Source organism: Schistocerca cancellata, chromosome 3, assembly GCF_023864275.1.
Source record: "Schistocerca cancellata isolate TAMUIC-IGC-003103 chromosome 3, iqSchCanc2.1, whole genome shotgun sequence".
NCBI classification, from domain to species: domain Eukaryota; kingdom Metazoa; phylum Arthropoda; class Insecta; order Orthoptera; family Acrididae; genus Schistocerca; species Schistocerca cancellata.
In genome coordinates, this window is record NC_064628.1 from 48,811,875 (window position 1) to 48,838,436 (window position 26,562).

Consider the following 26,562-nt stretch of genomic DNA (forward strand, 5'->3'; position numbering starts at 1 on the left):
TTGGCTTCAGACCAATAGTTTCACTTGAAATTTGATAATAGGAAGAAACCACAATTATCAGATGAAAAGTGATTCAAGCATGTGAAAGTACCTATAGGAGGGAAGAAACTGGAAGACATTAAAAATTATGTGCAATTTGTTCCCCATAGTGCAAACGTCATCCTTCTGGAATGAAATATTAACTTGGCCAGTTGCAGATGTGCAGGAAATTTAGGTAGGCCTGCTGTACTGTAAACATGGAATACTATTTTGTTTTGTTGCATGTTTTTCCATCTGTAAACAGCATTAATCTGCAAAACCAATCAAACATGTCTTTGTGCAGGCCTGCAAAAAACACAGGAGCAGTGTACTGCTTTCTAAATGAAAGTAGTTAATTTGTTTCTGTATTTCTTGAAATGTTTTTGGCAGTTTGCATTGATGACGAAAACAGCCTAAATCCACTGCAAAAAAAATCTTTTATGGTACAAATAGAATGCCAGATTGATGTTGGATATTAACAATAAACTTATTGAGTTCTGCTTAATCGTCTGTTTAAGTTTCACCTCATTCTGTATTGTTTTTCATACTTTTTTAAAATGAGATCAATGTGACTTAGGTTGTTTTTGCAATATATCTATATTGTCGTGACAGGTGAAATCACTTTCGTCCAGCCACAGCCATGGGTTCTGTGATTGTTCAGGGAGAAGGCCCATCATACTAGAACACGTGAAATATTAGTTCACTTTATTACATTAATGAATAAATGATTTACTTAACTTTGACACACTTCTTGGCCACAAAGGTACTGGATAGTTTACAGCTGTCGTGAGCTAGCAAAGCGTCACAAATTAACAAACTGTTATCTTGAAGTGCAATGTTCAGCCTTGACAAAAACTTCACAAACACTAACCTTCTTGATGTTATTGACAGCTGAAGTTGAGGTCTCGAACTGGGCTGAGCTCTATATTGAACTCAGTGTGAGGTTGCTGCTGTGACTGCGAGGGAGGCATTATCTTCTTGAGTGCCTCCAATATCCCACTGTGGATTTCAGTGAGCCCTCACTGATGTCTGTCATATTGATTCGCTTTGCTGACTTTCGTGTGACACCACAATCTCTGGACAGTACCTCATTCCTCTCCCCCAAATCTCTGCACCATCGTCGTGTATGGTGGATGAACGTGACAATAGCAGGGGGAGCTCTGGATGTGGACACAGCTGTTGAAGCTGGGAGGGAAACTATAGCTAACGGTGCCTCCATGTCCACACCCCGGTATCAACTGTGAGGGCGTTCAGGAACACCAGTCATAAAACCTTATACCATATGCAGGGTGCACACTCACATCCAGAGACATGCAAGGCAAACGGATCATCTGGAGCAGCATAATGACCTGGGCATGGCTCATACACAGACATCGGTTTGGGCAGCTGTGCAGGAACTGGCACCAGTGATATCAGCGTTGGCGGTGTTTCCATCTTATTGAGCACTGTTGTAGATAATGCCGGCCATGACTGGTGATGAGATGGCTGTGACTGTGGATGAGCACCCCAGTGAAGTGCCGAGTCTGTGAACAAACATTCTGCAGTATGTTCATGAACATACTTGTATGCAGCTGGTTGTGGTGGCATCACAGAAATCCAGCCAAACAGTGGACGACATAAGTGTCCGATCACGTTGGTAACAACCCCATGCTTGCAATGCTGTGTATTGCCAAAGACTTCATCCTGCAGCTGAAACTTTTTCCAACCTGGTGGAATGAATTATTTCTGTGGTTGCCACAGAAGATGTAACAAGGTACAGTGTCTACGACCATGTAACAATTGTGCCAGCTACTTCCATTCCCGTGACAAGGAGCAGCAGGAAGACAAAGAAATTCCAGTTCCTGTTCCCGTGTGTGGGAGGAACGATGTGTCTTTTCAGTGTTTGAACGAACTATTCAGCTTCTCTATTTCACTGTGGGTGAAAAGGTGCAGTGATCACATGGTGTGTGCCATTGTTGGCACATAGCTGTCGGAATTGGCTGACATGAATTGTGGACAACTGTCAGAGACAATGACCTAAGGAAAACCTCCAGCACAAAAAATAGAAGACAAAGAGAATACTGTGCTTGCAGTAATGGCAGATGTTATGGGAACAATGAAAGGAAACTTATTGTAAGTACTGAATGTTCCAGAATGGACTCACAAAATCAATGTGAATGCACTGTCAGTCCGGATGGATGTGGCCACTCAAAAAAGTGTAGTGGCTGAACTGACTGATTTTCTGCACAAGTTTGCAATAAGCAGTCCCCTGCTCAATTTGAGCATCTGCGGCCTGCCACATGCAATGACAGCAGGCGAGTTGCTTTTTGCCAACTATACCCAAATGTCCATAATGCAATAAAGACAGAACTTCTCATTGTAGGTTTTGAGGAATCACAGCCTGTGCATTGTTGTTTTCTGTGGGCAATAGTAAAACATTTGACTGAGCACAAGTGCGTGAAAATGCAAAAAATAGCATTGTGCCACTGGGTGGGAGAGATCCTGCCCAACTCCCTGGATACTCCTGACACACATATTGCAAAACAACTAAGAACTGTGTCAGAAACAGTTGCTGTGGCAGCACGCCAAAAGTTGAGAGAAAATTTTTGAAGACATTCAGTATGCTGAGAATAGATTTGAAAACATGATTCCTCTGACGAGTCAAATGCTGTGTGTCGGTACAAACCGGTAACCAAGATAACATGTCGGCGTTTGAATGTTGGGCAGTGGGCCTGGGCAACAACTCTTGCTGATAATTAGACAACATCAGAGCCCAAAGTTGCAATTTTTATGCTGTCCGACGGACAGTGGGCAGTGAAGTGTGCCTCTAATTGTGCCCTGTAGTCCCTTTTTCCTGGTTGTGGTATTATCAAAATTTTGGAGCAGCTACTGCCAGTGTTGCTGCTTATTTCTGTAGTAAGGATATCAGTTGTCCAACAGTGAGCAGCAAGCATTCTATCGGCTGTTCCTGAAAGTGTGCAAGATTGGTTAGAGACATTTCCTGTGGCCAGACATGTTGAAATATAGTACATTCACAAATACAACTGACTAGAAGCGGAGAAACAAAATTTAGAAAAAAGAAGTGCACAACAGGCAGACAGCTGGTGTGAATTATGTATGAGACTGTTTGGCGATCATTGTCACCATTTGTTGTGACAAGGTGAAACCACTTTTGTCTGGCCACAACTGTGGGTTCTTTGATTACTGTGGGAGAAGTGTCATGGTATTAAAACACCTGAAATATTAGTCCACTTTATTACATAAATGAATAAAAGGTTTACTTAAATTTGACACATTTCTTTGCCACAGGAGAACTGCGTAATTTACAGCTGCCATGGACTAGCAAATCGTCACTTGAAGCACTAATTAACAAAAGTTCTTTTGAAATACAGTGGTCAAGCAGGAACTCTTTAACTAACTAAAAACTATTTTTTAGTAAAGATGCTTTAAGACATGTTGGGTCAAGGAATATTCAATACTGGTCATTCACTTTGACCAGTAACATTATGTTAATGGCTGGTGTGATGTCACCATTTTTATGTGTGTTTTGACAATTTGGTTGTTAATTGGCTAAGCCAACAAATGTGGGGAAAAAAAGTTTATAATGATTGACTGATCTGTAGCTTAGCCTGAGCTCTAGGTTAGGTTGGAATGTGACAGTTTAGTTAGGAGTTGGCAAAGCCTACAAATGTGAAAGTAAAACACGTGCTTGTGGTGACACTGATCTTCAGATTAGGCTGTGTGAAGTAATCACCACTTACACGGTGTTATAGTCACCATGTTGTTTACAGTGCTTGCTGCATGTTTCACCGGCCAAAGCTGACAACTAATATCGAGCATTCCTTTTTATCTGACATGTTTTAAATTTTCCTAGTTCTTTAAAGCTTTTTTACCTCTTTTGAAAGTTTATTACGTAACTGGACTCCTTGGTAAAACATAGCAATTTGGGTCTTAACTTCATTCTTTCTGTCCAGGTATAGCATATACTGTATCTGGTTTGATGCTCATTTACAGATCTGTTTGCTACATATTGGTCAATTTTTTTCTGCGTAAAATCTGTAGTGTGAAATATGTAATCACTTGGAACTGTCTAAACACAGCTGCCTCTAGTGCCAAGGAACTTATTTCCTGGTATCACAGCACAAGTCCCACTGCGCCGTCTTTCCTTTTAGTCAGTTTTTTTCAATTGCTCCTTTAATCAACAATTCTACAGAAAAATCCACACTTCATCAGTCAACTGAATTTTCAACATCCTTCTACAAGACCGCATTTCAAACGCTTTGATTCAGCTGTCTGTTTCAGTGTTATATTTTGGCCCTTATTTTGTCATTGCATCCAGTGTTCCAATAACTTTATAAACAGAGAGACAGTATTTACTATCTTAGGTTTTAAGCATATGTATATTTATTTTCTGTTACATAAAATATTTGCATTTTCTTATTTTTTCAGATATAACATAAAGATGAGCAATTTAAGTGGACATACTTCAGTATCCTATGAAAGTGATTTTATACAGTTGACGGAACTTGCGGGAATAAAAATGCAACCAGAAATAATCAGGTAATTGTTGCGAATTTTTTGACTCACTACAGTGAGGTGACAACAGAAATAAAAATATAGAGATTTGTTAGTCAAAAAAGACACAAATAATGCCATACAATTGTAGTACATACAGAAATCAACTGGTTTGCTAAAACATCACTACAAAATGCACAACTGTCACAATATGTTTGGTGCAGCCCTTTCCTAGACTTAGTGTTTGCCATAGACAAGGATATCATCAGGAGGGCCAGAGGGAACTATGATAGGATTGCTCTTGTTCTCTATATACATAAATGATCTGCTGTATAGTGTGAGCAGCAGTCTGTGACTATTTGCCGTGCCGATGATCTGGTAGTCTATGGGAATTTTTCATTGTCCAGTGACTTAGAATTTGTGTTTGGTGTGATGAGTGGCATCTTGTATAAATGTAGAAAAATGTTAGTTAATGCGAATGATTGGGAAGAACAATGGCGTACTGTTCAAATACAGTATTACCAGTGTGTTACTTGACACAGTGACATCGATTAAATATCAAGGCCTAATGTTGCAGAGTAATATGAAGTGAAATTAGCATGAAAGGTCAGTTGTAGGGAGGGCAAATGGATGGCTTTGGTTTACTGGGAGAATTCTAGAACAATGTATCTCATCACTAAAGGAGACCATAATATAATGCTAATGTGACCAATTCTTGAGTACTGCCCAGGAGTTTTGGATACTCACCAAGTCGGATTAAAGGAAGACATTGAAGCATGACCACCGCTAAATTTGTTAGTGTTAGTTTTGATCAACAAGTGAATGTCAGGAATATTCTTAATTAGCTCAAATGGGAATCCCCTGGGGGAAATAAAACATTCTTTTCATAAAACACTATTGAGAAAAATTAGAGAAGTGGGATTTGCAGCTGTCTGCAGAATTATTCTGCTGCTGCCATCACATGTTTCGCGTGAGGACTCCAAAGACAAGATAAGAGAAATTACGGCTTGTATGGAAGCACATAGACAGTTGTTTTCCCGAGCTCCAGTTACTAGTGGAACAGGAATGGAATGACTACTAGTAGTAGTAATACTACTACTAGTAGTAGTAATACTACTACTAGTAGTAGTAGTAGTAGTAGTAGTAGTAGTAGTACAAGTACAAGGTGCCCTCCCCTGGGTATCTTAACGGTGACTTGCAGAGTATGCATGTAGATATGGATGTTAGTTTCAAATTGCTTCCATCATTTGCACGATTGGTTTTACATATATTTCAGGGTGTATACGACCCGGGAATTTTTCGGAAATCCGGGAATTTTTCATTGTTTTAGTTTTCGGCTAAATTTTTGTGATTTTGACGGGTAAGATCCAATACTCTAAGAAAGGATATTACTGTATCCCGCTTCTGCAGAATAATACTGCAACAATAAAACATGAACGAGAGGAAAAAAAAACGAAAAATAAAACTAAAGTCGCAAAGGAAATACTCCATATTCAACAATAAAACACAGTGCTCATACAAGCGTTTGCCAACTTCAGTGTGTCAAAGGCTTTGGGAGGACTATGCAATGCTTCATAGCAACAAATTGCCTCCGAAAGCGTGACATCACAACTGTTTACTTTAGATTCGTTTGAGCAGTTGCGGGCGGGCTAGTACCTTCTCCCGCTTCTGGCTACAAACGTGTGGTTGGACGCCACTATCTAATATTGCCCCGGTTCGGAAATATCGGAGATCCGGGTCTGATCCACAGAGCAGTCTGAGTTGTAGTGGGGAGTCTCCACATGACCCGTGTTTACGTTTAGTGATTTTGCTGTTTCCTCTTCATTTGTTGTTCTCACATTAAATGAAAACAAAACGGATATCTATGGCCGTGAGCTGTCAAATGAATTAAAATACTTTCGCATAATTACGGAAGTCTATAATATGTTATTAGTTTCAGGTTTTATCTCCCCCTTTCTGACAGTGAAGCATTAATCAATCGCCTTGCAGAACAATGAAGTTATTTTTGTCGGTTTGCTAAAGAAATTTGGCTTTTATTAATCTTTTCCGCTGGGGCAGTCAATTTATTTGAAGCGAAGTGTTTAATTCCATACTATGGGCTAGTGTCAACTGTTCGCTGCATTTAAAAAGTGCGTGTTTTCGTCTTCTAGCACGTATGGCATTATGCCATAATAAAGAACCAAACATGAGATAATACAGTACCAGTACTCAAGAAAATTTACATCCGAATCTGGGCATACGAATGTGTATTTAAGCCGAATTACGCATTTTAGTATGGTTCACGAAATTCCGATGCTCTTTGTGTATCCTCTGATGTCTTGTTTCTTTTAGAACGTAGTGTAAGATCTTCTAATGTTTTACACCTAGGAACGTACGGGCTTCCTGCATCATCGTAGCTGCGCAAGCGCGGTGACGCCTGTTTTGGCGCTCTCTGGCAACTGCGGTAACGAACCTGTTTCTAACAGGTCGCGGGAAAATATTGCGAATGGTTGTTAGAAAAGCGGTACTTTCAAAGTAAATTTCCTTTTATGCAAGATGAATTACGTGCGAGAATGTACGATGAATTTCTTAAATCACAGAGCGTTTGACTCTCATTTAAAAATCAAATCTGAGGACGTACATTTAGAAAAATTTCGAGCTCAGAAGATCAGACATTTATGTCTTTATTAAAAATTTTACTGACACATTTGTGTGATGTACCTTAAAGTGCAAAACGCTCAAAAAGAAAAGAAAATGTGTGTGAAAGCTTAGCTTCTCTTGGAGCTTATTAATCTTCGAGACCAATATTGTATGTGAAAGCTTTGCTTTTCTTGTAGTAACGCTGTGTATGTTAATTTAAACCATTAACTTTTCTTATTTGTGTGTACGTGCTACTTAACAGTGATATTGCTATCGGCTGACTACATCACGTATCCTATGCTAGAAGATCCGCTGTCACCGGCTGTCGAGATTACGTGATGAGCTATGGCTGGCCACAGAAGCGGAAGTATACTGTCACTTAACACGGAAAAAGTGTATTTTCACCTGGGAGAAAGTGTAATTTTAACCGGGAAATCTGGGAAAAATCCGGGAATTTTTTTTCTTGTCCGCGTATACACGCAGATATATATGAGTCAGTAATTCCTTTCCACATTGCAGTCATAGGAATTTTTCTACAGAATAGAAGGTGTTGTCCAGGAGAAACTTTTTTAGTTTCTTTTTTTGTAAGTTATCAAAAGTTTTTGTTGTAGCATTGTGCACACCTTTTTGTGCTAAAAACAACGTTAATGTGGAGTAATGAATCTAGCTTTCCTATTGGTATTGTAGTTATGTACATCATTGTTCCTTTCGAACTGCAGGAGGTTATTTACAATAAATTCCATGAGGAGATAAATATACTGTGAAGCAGTAGTCAGAACACTCAACTTTTTAAACAGATATCTACAACATGAACATGAGTGTGCACCATATATTACTTTTCCAGCACATTTTTTGAGCAATGAAGATTTCCTTTCTTAAAGATGATTTATCCCAGAAGATTATTCCGTATCACTTTACTAATGAAAATATGCAAAATGTGGCAACTTAATAATTAGTTCCTCACCAAGATATGGAATGATCCTAAGTGCAAATGTGGCTGGAATAAGCTGTTTGATGAGTTCTGAAACGTGTGATTTCCAGTTTAAATCCTCATCAATATGAATGCACAAGAATATTGAAGTTTCCACCCTATTTATTATTCTGCACCATGTGTTACACTTGTCATTGCTGCAGTACCTGTAGGTGTGCAGAACTGACTATGCTGTGACTTTTTAAAATGGAGAGTGAGGCCATTCACAGGAAACCAGTCAACAATACTTTTAAGAACATTATTTACCATTTCTACTGTTTTTGTACATATGCTTGGATTGGTTACAATACTGGTATTGTCTGCAAAAGAACTAATTCTGCTTGTTGTTTAGTAGCCAGAAGATCATTTACAAATACGTAGTGTATCTAATATTGAGCTTGGGGAATACCATACATGATTCATTCCCAGAAGAATAATGTCCCTGGACTATATTGGTTGAACTACTAAACAACTTTTTGCTTTCCTTTCGTTAGATATGAAATTATCTGCTGGTTGGCTATACCCTCAGTCCCACAAAATTTCAATTAATCTATGAGAATATTGTGATTCATACAGTCACGTTGCAGAAAATACAATTCGGCACTGTTCTATTATTTAATGCTTGTAAAATTTGATGAGTGAACAGGTAATTTGCATACTCAGTAGAACAAGTATTCTGAAATCCAAATAGTGATTTACTGAGGATATTACTGTTGCTTAGGTGATATACAGGGCTATTACAAATGATTGAAGCGATTTCATAAATTCACTGTAGCTCCATTCATTGACATATGGTCACGACACACTACAGATACGTAGAAAAACTCATAAAGTTTTGTTCGGCTGAAGCTGCAGGTTTCTGCCGCCAGAGCGCTCGAGAGCGCAGTGAGACAAAATGGCGACAGGAGCCGAGAAAGCGTATGTCGTGCTTGAAATGCACTCACATCAGTCAGTCATAACAGTGCAACAACACTTCAGGATGAAGTTCAACAAAGATCCACCAACTGCTAACTCCATTCGGCGATGGTATGCGCAGTTTAAAGCTTCTGGATGCCTCTGTAAGGGGAAATCAACGGGTCGGCCTGCAGTGAGCGAAGAAACGGTTGAACGTGTGCGGGCAAGTTTCATGCGTAGCCCGCAGAAGTTGACGAATAAAGCAAGCAGGGAGCTAAACGTACCACAGCAGACGGTTTGGAAAATGTTACGGAAAAGGCTAAAGCAGAAGCCTTACCATTTACAATTGCTACAAGCCCTGACATCCGATGACAAAGTCAAACGCTTTGAATTTTCGGCACGGTTGCAACAGCTCATGGAAGAGGATGCGTTCAGTGTTTTCAGTGATGAAGCAACATTTTTTCTTAAGGGTGAAGTGAACAGACACAATGTGCGAATCTGGGCGGTAGAGAATCCTCACGCATTCATGCAGCAAATTCGCAATTCACCAAAAGTTAACTTGTTTTGTGCAATCTCACGGTTTAAAGTTTACGGCCCCTTTTTCTTTTGCGAAAAAAACGTTACAGGACACGTGTATCTGTACATGCTGGAAAATTGGCTCATGCCACAACTGGAGACCGACAGCGCCTACTTCATCTTTCAACAGGATGGTGCTCCACCACACTTCCATCATGATGTTCGCATTTCTTAAACAGGAGATTGGAAAACCGATGGATCGGTCGTGGTGGAGATCATGATCAGCAATTCATGTCATGGCCTCCACGCTCTCCCGACTTAACCCCATGCGATTTCTTTCTGTGGGGTTATGTGAAAGATTCAGTGTTTAAACCTCCTCTACCAAGAAACATGCCAGAACTGCGAGTTCGCATCAACGATGCTTTCGAACTCATTGATGGGGACATGCTGCGCCGAGTGTGGGAGGAACTTGATTATCGGCTTGATGTCTGCTGAATCACTAAAGGGGCACATATCGAACATTTGTGAATGCCTAAAAAAACTTTTTGAGTTTTTGTATGTGTGTGCAAAGCATTGTGAAAATATCTCAAATAATAAAGTTATTGTAGAGCTGTGAAATTGCTTCAATCATTTGTAATAACCCTGTACTGTTCTAGAATTTAGCATCTTCTCAAAAATTCTGGAAAACAATGGCAGCAGTGAAACAGGTCAGCAGTTATTGACATCACTCCTATCACCATTCTTATAGAGGGGTTTGACAATGGCATATTTCAGTCTCTGGAAAAAGGCTTTGCTTTAGCAATGCATTATACATTTCAGATAAGACGGGTTGTTATATGCAGCAAATCTGTTGTACTCTATTGGAAACACCATCAGAACTAGATGAACTTGTATTTTTGTCACTATATTGTTCATATGGTACATAAATGTGTGCCAGAAGCTGCCTGAAGAATATATGATAGAGGAAAGCTCTTCACCAAAGTTTGAACAATCATATGAAATATGGAGGTATTTTTGTGGTGAATAGGTTTAGAGAAATAAGTAAAAATAATTTTAAGGGTGCCATCAGAATATCTACTGGATAAAGGAAAGAGGAAATACAGAATTGGACAGAAGTACTAGAGAGACACATGCATTCAATAATATTTAATAGAAAATACAGATTGTGCTGTAAATATGTGAAGAGTAGCTTCATTTATTGGATCTTGGGGCATATGTACACAGAAATGTACAGAAGTGGCTGTCTGTAGTACAAAACATGTCTTTGTAGAGTAATAAGAGGAAGGTTTGCGGTGGTAAGTAGTAAGAGAGGAAAAGTAAACAAGACCAGTTTTTTTTATCTTAACTATTTTATAGATATTCTGAATATAATATAGCAATCATATGAAAATGAGATTAAGCCAGTTCCCAAAAAATCTTAAATAGATACTCATATTTCCCCAACCGAGTGACTTGGTGTGGTGCTTAGCACACTAAACTCACATTCGGGACTGGACTCACATTTGGGAGGATGGGGGTTAAAACCCGCATCTGGTCATCCTTATTTAGGTTTTCCGTGATTTCCCTAAATTGTTTCAGGCAAATGCCAGGATGGTCCCTTTGAAAGGGCGCAACTGATTTCCTACCCCCATCCTTTCCTAGTCTGAGCTTGTGCTCCATCTCTAATGTCATTTTCTATGAGATATTAAACACTAATACACTAATCTCCTCCTCCTCCTCCTCATATTTTCCCCACATATAGCAGTAATTATTTCTCTTTCATGTATTCTAAAAGTATACGAACATGACTTAAAATGAGGCAAAATGTTGTGTGTTTGTTGAGTGTACTATTTGTTACAAATAAGTAACAGTGATAAGCAGTTTACATGACAATGCTATAATACAGGAATAGGAAGGAGAATACAGTGAAATATGCTATGATAAAATATAAAAAGTAATGTTGCTGCACTGTATCTTCATCGACACTTGTAAAACTGAATGAATGTGGAGTAGTGGGGGAAAAATAGTTTTTGGAGAGATAAGCTCTCTCCTGTTAAACTGTGGTTTATTCTATTTGAGATCTTCCCTCCACTCAGCTATTGAACTTCTGGGTGGCCACGTAGCAGTTCACTGTCTCTCTTCAATCTAATCAACACCAAAAATTAGACTGTTAATATTACTTTTGTCCTCCACCATTTCAGAATACCTTATAAGAGCCAGGCACTTCCCAAAAACTGCTTTCATTAGAATGATTTTTTGAAAATTCTGTTTGAGAGATCCCTTTCTGAAGTTGAAGTAGTCCCTACAGAAAACGGCTGCAAGTAACTGCCTGTTGGTTGCACCTATGTCTTTCGTGGCATTTACCTGGCAGAATCTGGAGGAGCAAGGGGCAATGCCTGCATACTTCACCTCCTCCTGCCCTCCTCCCCCCCCCCTCCCGTCCTCCCTGTTGGAAGTGTAATGGGAAAAGTGGCAGGAAAAGATCTCTAGTTGCTGTGCAGCAACTATCGTTCAGTTAATCAAATTGTAGTTAAAATGTACCATCTCTTAAATGTAATTGTATTACTCATCTGTGTAAACTTGATAATTAGCAATAATCTGTAGTTATATATAAGGAACACTGTCTGCCAGCTATGATGCACAAATAAATTCAAATAGAATCTTCACAGCTCATAGCATAAGGATGTGAGTCTTGCTTGATTCTATCATAATACATTTTGTGAAGTCTACCCTACTTCTTATCTTAGAACATAGATTAAGGAAAGGCAAACCTACGTTTCTAGCATTTGTAGATTTAGAGAAAGCTTTTGACACTGTTGACTGGAATACTCTTTCAAATTCTGACCTAGCAGACAAATGTACTCTGCCAGTGAGAGCACTGAACATGCCTCTGTTCAGATTAGGTGATGGTGGGTAAGGGGTTTGGGGGGGGGGGGGGGGGGGAGGGGAGAGGTAGGGAGAAGACCTTCAGCTATGCAATGTCAGCACAACCTGGGTCAGTCTGTTCCGAGCATTGCTAATATCAGCATTGCCTATTTAGTGCACTCCTGTTTTGAGTTTCCAAAAAAAAAAAAAAAAAAGCGTTCTCCAGTGTAATTTATCCCTTTTGTAAATGACCGGAAGTACTTACAGTGTGACCAGTAGCATCACATCAGCTTTTTGTCATTTTAAGCATTTCTTCAGCCCAGTTGGAAGTTTGTGCAACTTCCTTGTTTCCACTTCTCGTGATTAAATTTTTACTGTTTTTTCTTGTTAGTTGAAGCTTACAAGTTGTTTCCCAGAAGTCAAGTAGTATATATTTTTGCCACTCCCTAACAGGTTGCAGTACATTCGAGCTGTTCAAATTAGGTAGGGGGGTGGGGCTCTTCAACTTTGCAGTGCAGGCCAGGTCAGTCTTCTCTGAGTATTTGGTGCCAGGATTGCTCATTTAGTGCACCCCTGCTTTGATACCACATCATGGTGAATACTTTAGTCGGGTGATTGAGGTCTGCATAGGTCTTCAGGAAGTCTGCTCTTTCCTGTGTACAAATCATGAAGTAGGTGAAGATGTCTTAGGGAGACCAGGAAGGGGACAATGATCCCCACTCTGGACATCCGTCAGTGTAGTTTGTGTGCATGGGTTGTTGAGAGCAGACCATCGAATGAGTGTTCAGCTGTTAGTTGACACTCTGAACACTCCGAAAACCAGTGTGCATCATATCGTTACAGAAGAATTGAGCTTGTGAAAGGTGTTGATGGATGAGTAAAAGGCCAATTGAGTATTGATCGTGAGTAAACTGAAGGAATGCGTGGATATTGAACCAGATTAATTGGACATATTTATTATTGTTGCAGGGATCGAAAATGGTCAGTAAAATCAGTAAAAGTCAGTATTTTTCAGATTGGTCTATATAGTCAGTTTTATGCATAGTTTTTAAAGAAAAGTTTATGCGATAAAAAAGTTTGTGGCTGGTAAGTAATGTTTTATGTTGCAGATGGATTGAAAAATTAAAAATGCCATTGAGAACTCTCTGCTTTATGATTTTGTTAACAAGTTTGTACTGACATTAGAACTAGATGGCAAGAGACTTAGAACAATAGCCAACTGTTGAAAAATACCTTCAAGAGTTCATAAGTCAGCACAAAAGCAAGTTGATGGGTTCTCTGAATTACAAGAATATAGTTAAATTATTAAAAGACAAAACTTCCAGAGCAGAAATTATTTGCTTGTACAGGTGCTTACATGTTCACAATTCACTGTTGTTTTGTTGTTGTTTTTTTCCCTAAAGAGAGAGCCTTTAATGCATCTGTTCTACAGTGAACTCACAATTTTTGTGGAAAACACATGAATTTATTTTGTGTTAGTGGTGCTCAGTTGAGTCTTCAAACATTTTGTGATAAATATTACTCACCAGTGAAAAACATAGTGTTTGACACTAGAGACATTGAATTTATCAAGAAACTAATTGCTCAAGAAAAATGCTAAATTCCTAAGCAAGCTGGAAAGCTCTATGTGTGTGCTTGTATTTATATCTTGGAAAATTCTTGTTTGGATAAACCTGTGTTGTGGTGTGTTTGATCTTTGCATCCTGCAAAGAGGGTGAAAGAAAGATCATACACAACATAGTGAAATTAGATTCAGTTCTCCCAGTTGAGAGTACATTGTACATGTGCTAATTGATGAAGGGAGTAACTAACATTAGAGGAAGAAGAATCAAGTAGAGACAAGGAGCCAGTGGATGTTTACAAGAGTTAGTCAGTTTTTTTGAGCAGATGTATACCTCTGGAGGAAAAAAAAATCCCCTACTGTTACATAAATCATGAAGGCTGTACTTAGACTTCTGCATAGCAGCACAGGTGTGGAAAGGGGTTCCCATTGTCGGGGAACATGTAGAATGAAGATGCTGCAGATGTGTGTGCAAGAACTTTGGATGCTTATTTGACTGTAAGAGATGCTCTAATAAATGTGTTTAAGGTTAAGGCTCACTTTGTAATCATCACTCAGGAACTTCTTCAGTTGGCACTTACAGCTCATGTCAGATACAAGCAGTACTGCAAAGATTAGAAGAGAGTGGCTGAGGAAGACCTGAGGAAACAAGAACAGAAAGAAGAAAAATTATCACAAGCAACTGTGAAGAGTAAGATTGAAAAAGTGTATATTGAACACAATGAATGAGCACTGAAGAAACTGAAAGAGAGAGAAAATGAGTAAAGGTTCACTGTAGACCAATTACTGGATGACACAAAAAAAATGCTTGAAAGAAACAGTAAATAAAAAGGACTTGGTGGGAAGTAATGTGACCCAAGCAGTTTTGGGGAGAGCTATGAAAATTAGGAAATGAGATTGTGTGGCTGGTCCCGGCGGAGGTTTGAGTCCTCCCTCGGGCGTGTGTGTGCGTGTTTGTTCTTAGGATAATTTAGGTTAAGTAGTGTGTAAGCTTAGGGACTGATGACCTTAGCAGTTAAGTCCCATAAGATTTCACACACAACTGCTCTTGAACAAATCAGGTCAGTTGTTATGCCATGGCAGCATAATTTTCTCGTATTCCATCCACCTGTCACAATCCTCCAACGATAATTCCTGAACATAACATGGTTTCCGGATCAAGTGATTCTTTAACACAACACACACCATGGGACTGCCGATTTCGCTCTTACAAGCTGCCTGGTTGTTGTTTTACCAGGACTGCATGTGAAGACATCCCTCATTGCTGCCACACTTTCTGGAGATTGTGCCACCAAAGGTCGTCTTCCTCATGGTTTATCCACAACTGACCCAGCTGTCATTACCTTGGTGAGACAAATCTAAATGGTTTTAGCATGAAGTGTAGCATGAGAGCCATGAACACCCTGCCACCATCTCCGAACAAGGACTGCGGATCACACTTCAAGCAGTGAAGTGAACTACGCTCTTCTGTAACGTTAGCTTTCTTGCCATCTTGTCGTTCTCCATAAGAAGGTGCTATGGACAGTCAGGGTATTCTCAGGGATACTGGAACAAAACACATCAATGTTGATTAATAAATATCAACAGTCGCAAAACTTATGGTCATTTAAATCCAGGAAGCAACTTCTTACGTATCCTCTAAAATGTTAGACAGTGGTTGCAGCTAAGTTGGTAGATCACATGGCTGCTTTCACAGGTGGCCGTGCCTTTCATGAAGTAGAAGACACCATTGACAGGGCAGGAGTAGATAGTAGTGGCAGGATTTGCATCTAGGTCTATTGTAGGGATAGAAACCAAGGGGCAAGGAGTTGGGAAGGGGGGGGGGGGGACATATGGATTGACATGTATACTGCATTGATTGTGTGGGAAGTGGAATGCCACTGTGGGATGGTTGGTCAGGATATTTCTCATTCCAAGGCATGACAAGATGGAATTGAAGCCCAGGTGGAGAATATGATTCAGTTTGTTCCAGTCCTGGGTGGTACTAAGTGTACTAAGTGTTGGGGGTGCTCCTTTGTGGCTGGTTGTTGGATCAGTAGGTGACTGGGGAGACGAGAGAGATCAATTTCTGGACAAGGTGGGAAGGTTAATTTTGGTCTCTTAACGGCTTCAGTGAAACCCTTGACACATTTGGAGAGGGACTGCTCATCACTACAGATGTGACAAAGGAGGATGGCTAGGTTGTTTGGAGAGACTTCTTGGTGTTAAATTGTTGGCAGCTCTTGAAGTGGAGGTACTATTGATGGCTGGTAGGTTTGATGTAGGCAGAGGTACTGATGTAGGCATCCTGGAGGTAGAGGTTGATGTCAACAAAGGTGGCTTGTTGGGTCGATGAAGACATGGTGAAGTCTTTGCAATGCAGCCTTTGTTCACGTAAACCCCGGGTGCTGACTTTCACTAGAAACTGTTCTCTACTTGCCGCTGTCCCCTTCCCTGCTGTCACTCCAGCCCTACATATACAATCTATCCTGCCAGTGCACCTCCATAGTCCTTTCCTCTTCTCTACTTCTCCCTTCTGCCCTTCTCCCCCAGGACAGCCTCCCAGTGCTGCACCTAGCTGCTAGTTATCCTGTCCCTGCCATGTCAGTGCACACTCCCACAGGCAACACTATCATCTTCTCCTGCTCCTAACCTACTACACCTTCTTCACCCCACTCCTATGATTCTTCTATATGCCCACTATCCACCGCAGCTGAGATCGCTGCTCACCTCACAAGGAAACATCATCATTTGACCTCTTTATTTTGAGGAGAAAAAAGAACACATGCAAAGATATCAGCCCCGCCAAAAGATCTCATGTGAATATTTGGGCCATAATCTCATCGTATGCAGTTATGACTTTCTGAACCTACATCTTTTAAACATTCATGCACAGTGTTTATCACTCACTCTGTCCCAATGCAGACACCTAATGACCAAGTGTGAAGTACTGTACATTGGACTGAGTAAAAGGTTTGTGTTTACAAAGTCGGTGAACGAATAAGGGATAATGTGGCACCTCCAGGGGTGTTAGAGAATGAAGATCAAATTGCTGTGTTTAAATGTTGAAGAATGAGAGCCCTTGTAAGTCGTATCTAAGAAGCATCATTGTATCTGGTTATTTACTAACTTTTATACAAGGCAAACGAAAATGTATGGGGCTTTCTTTGTGCTATTACCTATATATTTCAATTTCATTGTAGAAATCATAGATAACTTCATGTGCCAGGCAAAATAGTGGACTGGCATTCGAAGCCTCCTTACATGAGGATGGCGATGATGATAATCAGGCTGCCCTTTCACCACAGTCCAAGTCTTCAAACAGCTTCATTGGCACAGTAGAGCAGGGATGTAAAAAGGAGGGAGTGAGTGATGATGCAGCCTGCTTTGGGACGAGTGAGAACATGCAAATGTTTAAAAGCTGTGCATTCAGAAGGTCGTAACTGCATACTATTGTAATTATGGCCCAAATTTTCTTGTGGGTTTGATTTCTGAAACTAATATCTTGCAAATGTGCTTTTATCTCCTTAAAATAAGAGATCAGGTTGGTGATGTTTCCTGTCAGACACAGTAGGACCTTCCTGCCCAGAGACAACAGTGCATGCACGTGCGTGTGTGTGTGCGTGTGTGTGTGTGTGTGCGTGTGTGTGTGTGTGTGTGTGTGTGTGTGTGTGTGTGCGCGCGTGCGCATGCATGCATGTGCACATGCATGTGTTTTTTCTTCAGTCTTTGGGGACTATAATGATGCCATATATTGCATTGATTATGTTTAACTGGATCTCTGGAGTATGCCTGTGTTTTACACTAAGTAGTAATACTTACCTGTAAAAATGTTGAATGCCTTGAATGCGTTTTGCTCCACAGTTTTTAGATATTTGTTAAAGAACATCTTGTAAACACCATGAGCTGCACTGAAATTCATTATTATTTGGATTTATAATCCATCAGCAGCAGCATATTATGTATCTCTATATCAGTGACGTGTGTCAGTTATAAATTCAGTATGATGTTCAGCCTGATGTCCATGTCACAGTAAACAGGTTATCGTGTATGTTAGTACTGTCCAATCTTATTTAGTGACCGACAGATCTTTGACTTGTGACTTCATTGTTTTCGCTCTGAGTTTTTGTCAGACATGATCCAGTGGCCAATTCAAGAAGCAGTGCAGTCCAATAATGATCTTTGTCCAACTCTGCAGATACCTATCTGACATACTGCGTAGTAGTTATTCTCGCCCATATGACCATCAGCAACAGTGCTCGGTGGTACAACTATCTACAGTTTGATTACAAACTTCAGTCAGTAATGATGTTCCTGCCCTGCATTGACTGCTTTGTGTCAGCAGGGAACAATGAGATAATACCCAATGAGGCTTGCAGAGTGGTGATTTGACATTCAATATGCCACTCCTGCAGGTGCAACCATTGTCAATTATTATTAAATGTACCATCCCACACAGAGAAGGGACTGCTTGACACAGAATGACTATAGCTATTCATGCGTAACTAGAGAGCATGTACTCATTCTTCATTGGTCTTCGGTGAGACAATAATTATGTATTGTATTTATGGTGTTCCTCTTGACATTTTGAGTTAAAAGTGGGCTGATTAGCCAAACTTAAAGTCTTTTAGGATCAAGTAAACATTTTTAAAAGTATTTTTTACATTAGCCAGAAGCTAATATCATTACAAGTCTTAAGTTCATTGAGAAAAGCAACAATAAATCAGCGTGATAAAATTCTAGAGAAGCGTCCTGAAAGTCACTCTAGAAATGTGAATGTGGAAAAATTTGTGTGTGTTGATTGCAAGAAATTAATCCATTTAATTTTACATTTGTAGCCATTTCCTTTCTGTGATCTGCTTCTTGCATTGTAATCTTCTGTTAATTCAAATTGTGCTAATTTTTTCAATATTATTTTATCTTTATTTGTATTAGGGTACTCCTAGAATTGCTCAGCATGAACATTCATCCCACTTCGATTTACACTATTCTACGTCATCTTTGTGCCCGACACGGACAGAAGGCACGTGCAGCTGCAGCCTGCCAGAAGCTCGCAAGCAAAAGTAAAAAGTAGAAAGTAATGTTATCTGTTGTGTTCCTAGTTCAGCCCAGTTGTCATTTAATAAAAGCAAACCTGAATATGATGTAAATCAAACAGTGATTTATTTACTTCTTGTGTGACATAGTTGTAAAGTGATGTATAAATCAAATATATGTATAGGTCTCATCACTCTGAATTTGTTAATAGGCATCTCAACTACAGGTAGGAGTTGTAGGAAGCAAACTGGCAACAAAGCACTGTACTGTATTTATATTTAAGGCTTTTTGTGTATAATATCTATATCTTTGTTAATAAATAATTGTAAAAAACACACATTTGGACTTCAACACCAGTTATGTCTTTCACTCTCTGTGTTTCAGGTAAATGATTTGATTTCCTTTTTAAACAAAAGAAGAAGGAAAAAGAAGCAACTTTCACCTCAAATGTCATTCTTGTTACACACTTGGTTATAATTAGTTTTTTTTAATTTGTTTAGTGCACTTTCCAGTCACATTAATGTGACCATCTGTAAAAACCTGAATAACCACCTTTGACTGTGGACTGCTGTGAAACATGCAGGAAGAGAGTCAGTGAGGTTCTAAAAGTTGCCGAGGGGTGTGTAGAGCCGTGCCAGCTCCAGTGCTGTGACCAGCTGTGCTAGGTTTCTTGGTTGAGAATCAGTGGTGTGAACAGCCTGATCAAGGTAGTCCCACAAATTCGTGATTTTGTTCAAATTTGGGGAGTTTGGTGGCCAGGGGAGTACAGCAGACCCATCTTGGTGCTCTTCAAACCACACACATACAGCTGGGAGCTGTGTGACACATTGTGTTGTCCTGCTGGTACATGTCATTGTTCCAAGGAAAAAAAAACTGCAAATAAGGATGGACATGGTCAAGGATATATGCATAATTACGGTGATCCATTGTGCATTCCAGAATGATGTGATCATCCAGTGTTTGCTTTCAGATGTTTCACACCATACATGCCAGTCTTCATCTGTCTGCCGGAGCATAAAATATGGTTCATCTGAATGTGATGCGTCTGGAAAGGCCACCTGTTGCCACTCAGTGGACATCCAGTCATGGTACTGGTGTGCAATTCCAGCCTTTGTCACTGTTACACCTTCCTCGCATTCAGTTTTCTCAGAAAATAGAGGAGCTATGTTCATGATTATGGATTACAATTAGAATTGCATGGATGCATAAACCAGGCAAGTTCTGCGGAGGTCCATATGCAACAACATTCACTGAGCAGTCGTTGAGGAGACACTGTTCATATGTTCTTCTCTACACACATCTGCAGGTGCCATCCACCCCTGTTATCTATGGCCTATGATGCACAGCTCTTGCCTTGGTGCCGGTTTTGGATAGCAGCATTTTGCCATGTGCTGTGTACTTTAACCACAACAACAAGCAAATAAATTACAAACTTAGCCGTTTAGGAAATGCCTCCACCCTTGGCCCAAAAGCCGGTGGTCGTTCTCTTGCAGAAGTCAGATAAATAATTCCATTTCCACGTTATGATAATGAAATCATTGTTTTCAGTGTCTCCCCCAAAAAGCTTTGTATACCCTCCACTGTTAGTGCTTGCACTTGTAATTTGTGAGTGGTTATTTGCATATCGATGTCGAACGTAGGTGATGGTCGCATTAATGTGACAGATAATGTATATCAACCATGTCTCTGTGACAACATTCGGCACTGTGTGTACAGCTGGAGCAAAAGACAGAGAAAGGATCTTTAGTGCAGCAAGGAACATTAATTAGCATTTTAGCATTGTAATATTTATGTATTATTCTTTGAATGTTTGGTAGTTATCAATTGAATTTCAATAAAGACTTATGGATTACTGGCACATGTGAATTACATGGTAATTATGTTATTTGCAGCATGATTACCCATATTGGTGACCCCAACATGATTTGATAAAAAAGAGTCGGAACTGAAACACTTTTTTTTTTTTTTTTTTTTCCTTTGTAACAACGGCAGTGACAGCAGACATGCTGCTGCTTTTGATGGAGACAGAAGTTAAGGCAGTGCTAACCACAACTTCAGCTGCACTGGAGTGAATAGTAGCCGAAAGTAATCAGCACGAACTGACAGGCTCCATGCCAAGCTCCCACAGTTCTGACATAACTGTCCATGGATGTGGTTCACACATATAGAAGCCATCCTTCAGCAACAAGGTGTGTGCACAGATGAAGACAAATACTTAATAACTTAGAAGGGACAGTTGTATAGTGAATCAAAGATATTCTAGGGCAACATTCCTACTCACCGATAAAGGACACATGGGTGTGATGATATACTTTTGTGCTGGGGATTCACCTGCAAAAAGCTTTTGATGAGGAGCTGATTGGCAACAGATCACCATCACAGGTATTGCAAGCTTTAAGTGTGCTCTCACTGGTCTGGAGTTACTGCCAGAACAGTCACTATGGGTGTTGTGGCGCCATAAATTCGTGGTCTGCATCCACTCAGTTGTGACAGCACATCATGATTTTCCACTATGCAAACTAATGAAGAAAGCTGATACAGTAGCGACTGTCATGTCCAAAATTCCAGCAGGCTTTAAAATTGAAGGTGTATCCAATAGAAGTCACTTAATGAGTATTGAAGCAGCAGACATTAACACAGAAGCAAATCATGTGTGACAGGTGCAGACACACCAGCGCATGAAAAAAGAATGGAAGCGTTGGTAGATCAGGTTGAGTGGCTAAATTTGAAGTTATTGGCAGATCAGGACACATTTCAACATCACTGCGAGCGTACTCATGAACATCAGATGAAGTAATGGAAGGATAATCTATGCAGATGTGATGCAGCTTCATCACGTTGGTGCTGGTACCACAGGTGTTTTGGGGAGGCAGCTCGGCAGTGCACCAATCCTTGCGGTTACCCAGATATGGTAGATGAATGTTAGAGGATGTCAACATGTGTCACCAACAATGTGTGTCTCCACAAAGCAAGATAGAGAGGCACCATGCTAATGCAGCACTTTCGACATGGTGCACCGGTCACTGCTATTGTTTGCCTATGATCACGTATCTGGCCAAAATTTTTTCATTGATTCAGGGTCAGAAGTGGCGTCTACCCCAAACAACTTTGCAGTGCTACGAACAGACCAACACAGCATATGCTCACTGGTGCTAACAACTACCGCATGGTGAACAAACGACATTGGATCTAGGACTACTTCATGAAATTACATACATGTTTGTTGCTGAGCCTATACTCGGCACGGATTTTCTGCTGCAATTTCGTCTGTTGGCAGACTTGGTGAAATGGTGTCTGATCGAAGTATTGGTAGATGAAGAGTCAAATGAAACTGGATGGCGGGACCATAACACTTTTCAGTTGACAGAAATGGTCATGCCAGTTGAGGACAGTGATCTCTTCAATCAGCTGCTACAGTAATTGCCATCACTTACCCATCAGGACACTATTGATGGAAAGAGAGATCACATGGCGGTGCACCATATCCACTCTACACTGGGCAACTTGCAGTTGCTCAGTGGAGGCAGCTTCTGGCAGCACAAGTAGGTTTTGAAGAGATGCTGAAAGCAGGTGATGTGAGCAGATCTAATGGTTCTTTGCCAACCCCACTCCACATGGTGCACAAAAAAGATGGATCCTGGTGATTGTGTGGGGATTGCAAGGCATTTAACACCTGTACAATTTCTGATCAATTCCCTATACCTCTTGCAATGACTTATAACTATGTCATTACACAAACTCAGGCGTTTAGTGTAGTTGAGTATAAAAGGCATATTTACAAGTCCTGGTAACACCAGATGATGTACAGAAAACCACAGTAACAACACTTATTGGCCTTTTTCAATACAACTTCATGTTCTTTGTGTTGTTAAATGTTCCACAAACTTGGCAACACTTTATGCATGACATGCTGCGCAGTTTGACATTTGTTTTGCTACGCAGTTTGACATTTGCTACATTGATGACATTCTCATATCCTCTGCTACCGTAAAAGAACATGTCTCACACCTAAGGCAATGTTCTCATTACTTACAAGAATACGGTACAGTTATTAATGCAGCAAAGTGTGTTTTTGGCAAGACAGCAGCTCAATTTTTTGTAGATTTAGTGACGGCAGCAGGCCTCTCACACTTCCAGGTCAAGTCGCAGCAGTACAAGATCAAAGCAACAGAAGCTGCCTAAAATGGTGCTTCCAGGCAAACAAGCATGTGGTAGCCAAAAAGTGACTTGGAACCTAGCAACTAAAGAGGCATTTTGCACTAATGCGCCTCTGGCTCTCATGACACACGAGCCAAACCGCTATGTAGCAGCACTGCAGCAGAAGGTGGATGGTCATTGGCAACCACTCACATTTTATTCATGAAACCTTACACTGTGAAGGAGAAACTGGAGTGCTATTGATTGCTGTTTTCTGGTGATTTATGGAGTGGTCAAGCATTTTTAGTCGTCATTAAAGGGCAGACATTTTACACACCTTACCGATCACAAACACTAAGTAGTTTCTTCCAACATGCAACACACTAGGGATCATAAAATCCGTGTAGGCAGGTGGAATATATTGCATAATTTACAACTGATGTGCATCATATTTCAGGCAGTCATAACATTGTTGCAGGTGGCTTATCCTGGAATTGTGCCGGGCTACAGGCAGTGCTTTGGAATAAAATAGAAGGAAAACAACAAGAGGACCAAACGCTATGCGACTTTCTCAGATGTCAGCATATGGCTTCAGGTGTCATGTGTAACACCTACAACGCCTCTCGGTGTTAATAAACCAAAATAGCTCCCATGCCCTCGAAATATAAACTCAGAAAATGTCCCGAGCCCCTCCACAAGTAGTAATTTACGAAACAGAAATAAGAGACAAATAGAGGGAAATCTATAGTAGAAAAATAATAGCAAAAGAAAAGAATTTTAATCATAAAATTTGGAAGCATGGGAAGGGGGGAAAACGATAGAAATGGTTAAATTATTAGTTATTCTTATATACGAGAAAATCAATATTATAACCACAGAACGTAGGTTTTGAACACCAAAGCTAGCGTTTACTAAAGTATAAATAGACATACAATGCAATTATGATACTCAAGTCTATCCTCTAGTCTGTTCGAAGTCAATTAGGATGTACAGCTTTAGGAAACAACAATAGGAGCTTTATTAAACCAGGGCGTAAGAATAAATCGCGTCCAGATTGTTTTTTTGGGAAGCATTAATTTCAGATCATAATTAGAACTTGTCATATTAGAGGAACGGGGAGGCGATCAATAATGTCTCTGACTTTATCACTTCCTGTGAAGATTTAAATATTTTACGGAATTAACGATTTTTGGACAGTTTCGGACTTTGTATTGTGATGGTGGAAAAGCTTTACTTCACGCGAATACTAATCATAGTTCGTGACAGTTTATGGATATTAAACGGGAACAATCTTTTTATCGAAAGGGACAGAACATTGTTTGGTATATCTGATATTCAGGGATTCCAGATTAGATACTTATTCAAAGAACCCCTTTGAATGCGATCGTGTGAATGAATTGATTTATTAATAATTATTGTTAAATAAAATAACGTGTTAATTTGAAACTGACTAATCGTCTTGAACTTCACTTCGATTTAGGTTCATAAATAATTAGGTTACGTGATTTTCACGAAGAATAAACTGCAGACTAGTAACTGAAACAAGTGAACGAGAATCTATTGAAAACGCTAATATTAATTTACTTACGGTTTTTTCCTTCATAACTGGGAAGACAATACGTGTAGTGACTCACTGGGGTTAATTTAAGAACTAGCCGGGATAAAACAAAACCCCTCAATACCAGTCAATGTATAGATAAATTAACATCCCTACTTTCATGCAAGATACGGAAGTCGGGATAGAAAAAAGGGTCGCTACAAACATATATGACGTCCTATAACGTGGGGCATGATCAGACGACGAATTAATCAAGATTTAAAGCTATTACAGGATTTGAGGCCCGAACAGAATCTTAGGAAGAAGAACGTTGTGCGCTATTTGTTTAACAGGTCGCGAGAAACGCAAGTCTTTCCAGTTGCTGGAGGAGACGACCGGCAACGCAGAGGACGATTCAGCGCAACCAGTAGGCGACGACGCTCGACTTCGAGTCTACGAGTGCGCAGCCAATCACATCGCCGCTGATCTACGGAACAGCGAGAGTACAGCTCATCGCTGTACTTCACTGCTCGTCTTTACGAGACCTCACTAGAGATTACTACGCAAAAGAATCGACCTCAGGTATTTAATTAATTTTTTCTAAAGAAATCTTGATAGGGGTTGTTTCTTTGTGTCACCTTGATAATAGTGTCGTAGTGTAGGAAGTGTGTATATTTATTGAAAAAGCGTGTGACGATTTATATTAACTTTATAAATGGCTAGACGTAGGAGAAATAGAATGGATGATATGGAAGATTTACCATTCGGTGAACATAATGTTCAGAGAAATGTGGTAGAGGGTCTAGATCCGTCATTAGATCCTGTTGATGTGCAAGGAAGTATTCGTGATACCGCTCATAATACAGAAACAACTGCCGATGTGAATGTAAGCTTAGTAGAAGCACAGAATACAGGTACTGTGTTTGGAGATAGTACGTTGCAATCTAGTAATACCAATACTTTGGATGCTAGCTTGTTAATTAATATTCTTACTCAATTTAAAGATGAATTGGTTAAAGAAAGTAGATTAAAAGAAACGGAGTGTTCAGTGAGGGAAGCTGAGCGTTCTGCTAGAGACGCAGGGCGTTTCGCCAAATTGGAGGAAAGTATTTCTGCTAGAGAAGCAGAGCGTTTTGCCCAATTAGAAGAGAATATTTTAAAAGAAAATAAAAAAATTGCCGATAAATTGGATAACTTGACTCAGATTTTAAGAAAAGATTTGAAAAAGTCCAAGATGACGTACAAGAGATTACTGAAAGGTATGATACCTTGAGCATTAAAGTTACGCATTTAGAATCGAAACAGGATCAAATCGTGAAAGATGTTAATAACTTAGTAAAAGATGTTAATAATTTGACCGATAGTATGGATAAATTACAATTTAATACTAAAGATGCCGTAGATAATTATTTAGGGGAACAATCGAAGGGCGCTGAAGAAAGATTATCTAAATGGTTTGAAGAAAAATCTTCCAGGGTTACTAAACAAGCCTCTGATATTGTAGATGATATTCAGCGGTCACATCAGGAAATTATGAATGATTATCAGCAAGAATTTAAATTAATAAAGGAAAGAGCGTTAGAGAAAGTATCAAAACAACATTTAAATTCAAATTCCAAAGTTTCTAATGAAATTCGTGATGAGGGAATGGACGGATTGGATACTGGAGTGATGCAAACCGATATCTTTTCTGACCATGATTTTAATTTTAGACCAGGTGAAATTTGGTGGAGAAGTGAATGAAAATGATGTAATGTCTGGCTGGGATTCGGAACATCGAATGCAGCAATGTTATTTAACCAGTATCTTTAAAAGTAGACAATTCCCCACGTTTTCAATCGAGAAAAATTGCGTTCAAATACATCCTAAAGTATTCATTAATAGCTTTAAGAGAGTATTTCCCCAAGGTTGGACAGAAAAGGACAAAATACAGTTTTTTGTCTCTAAAATGGTTGG

At 39.7% G+C, this 26,562-nt stretch overlaps 1 long non-coding RNA gene across 2 annotated transcripts in view; it reads left to right on the top strand.

Annotated features, from left to right (window-relative positions):
* LOC126176936 (uncharacterized) overlaps window positions 1–20,790 on the top strand; it is a 45,190-nt gene extending 24,400 nt beyond the window's left edge. The window contains exons 2-4 of one of the 2 annotated variants that reach the window (XR_007535713.1): window positions 4,447–4,557; window positions 18,831–18,958; window positions 19,317–20,790. This is a non-coding gene — a long non-coding RNA (uncharacterized LOC126176936). The other variant, XR_007535712.1, reaches the window with a different exon arrangement.
* Window positions 20,791–26,562: the final 5,772 nt, after the last annotated feature.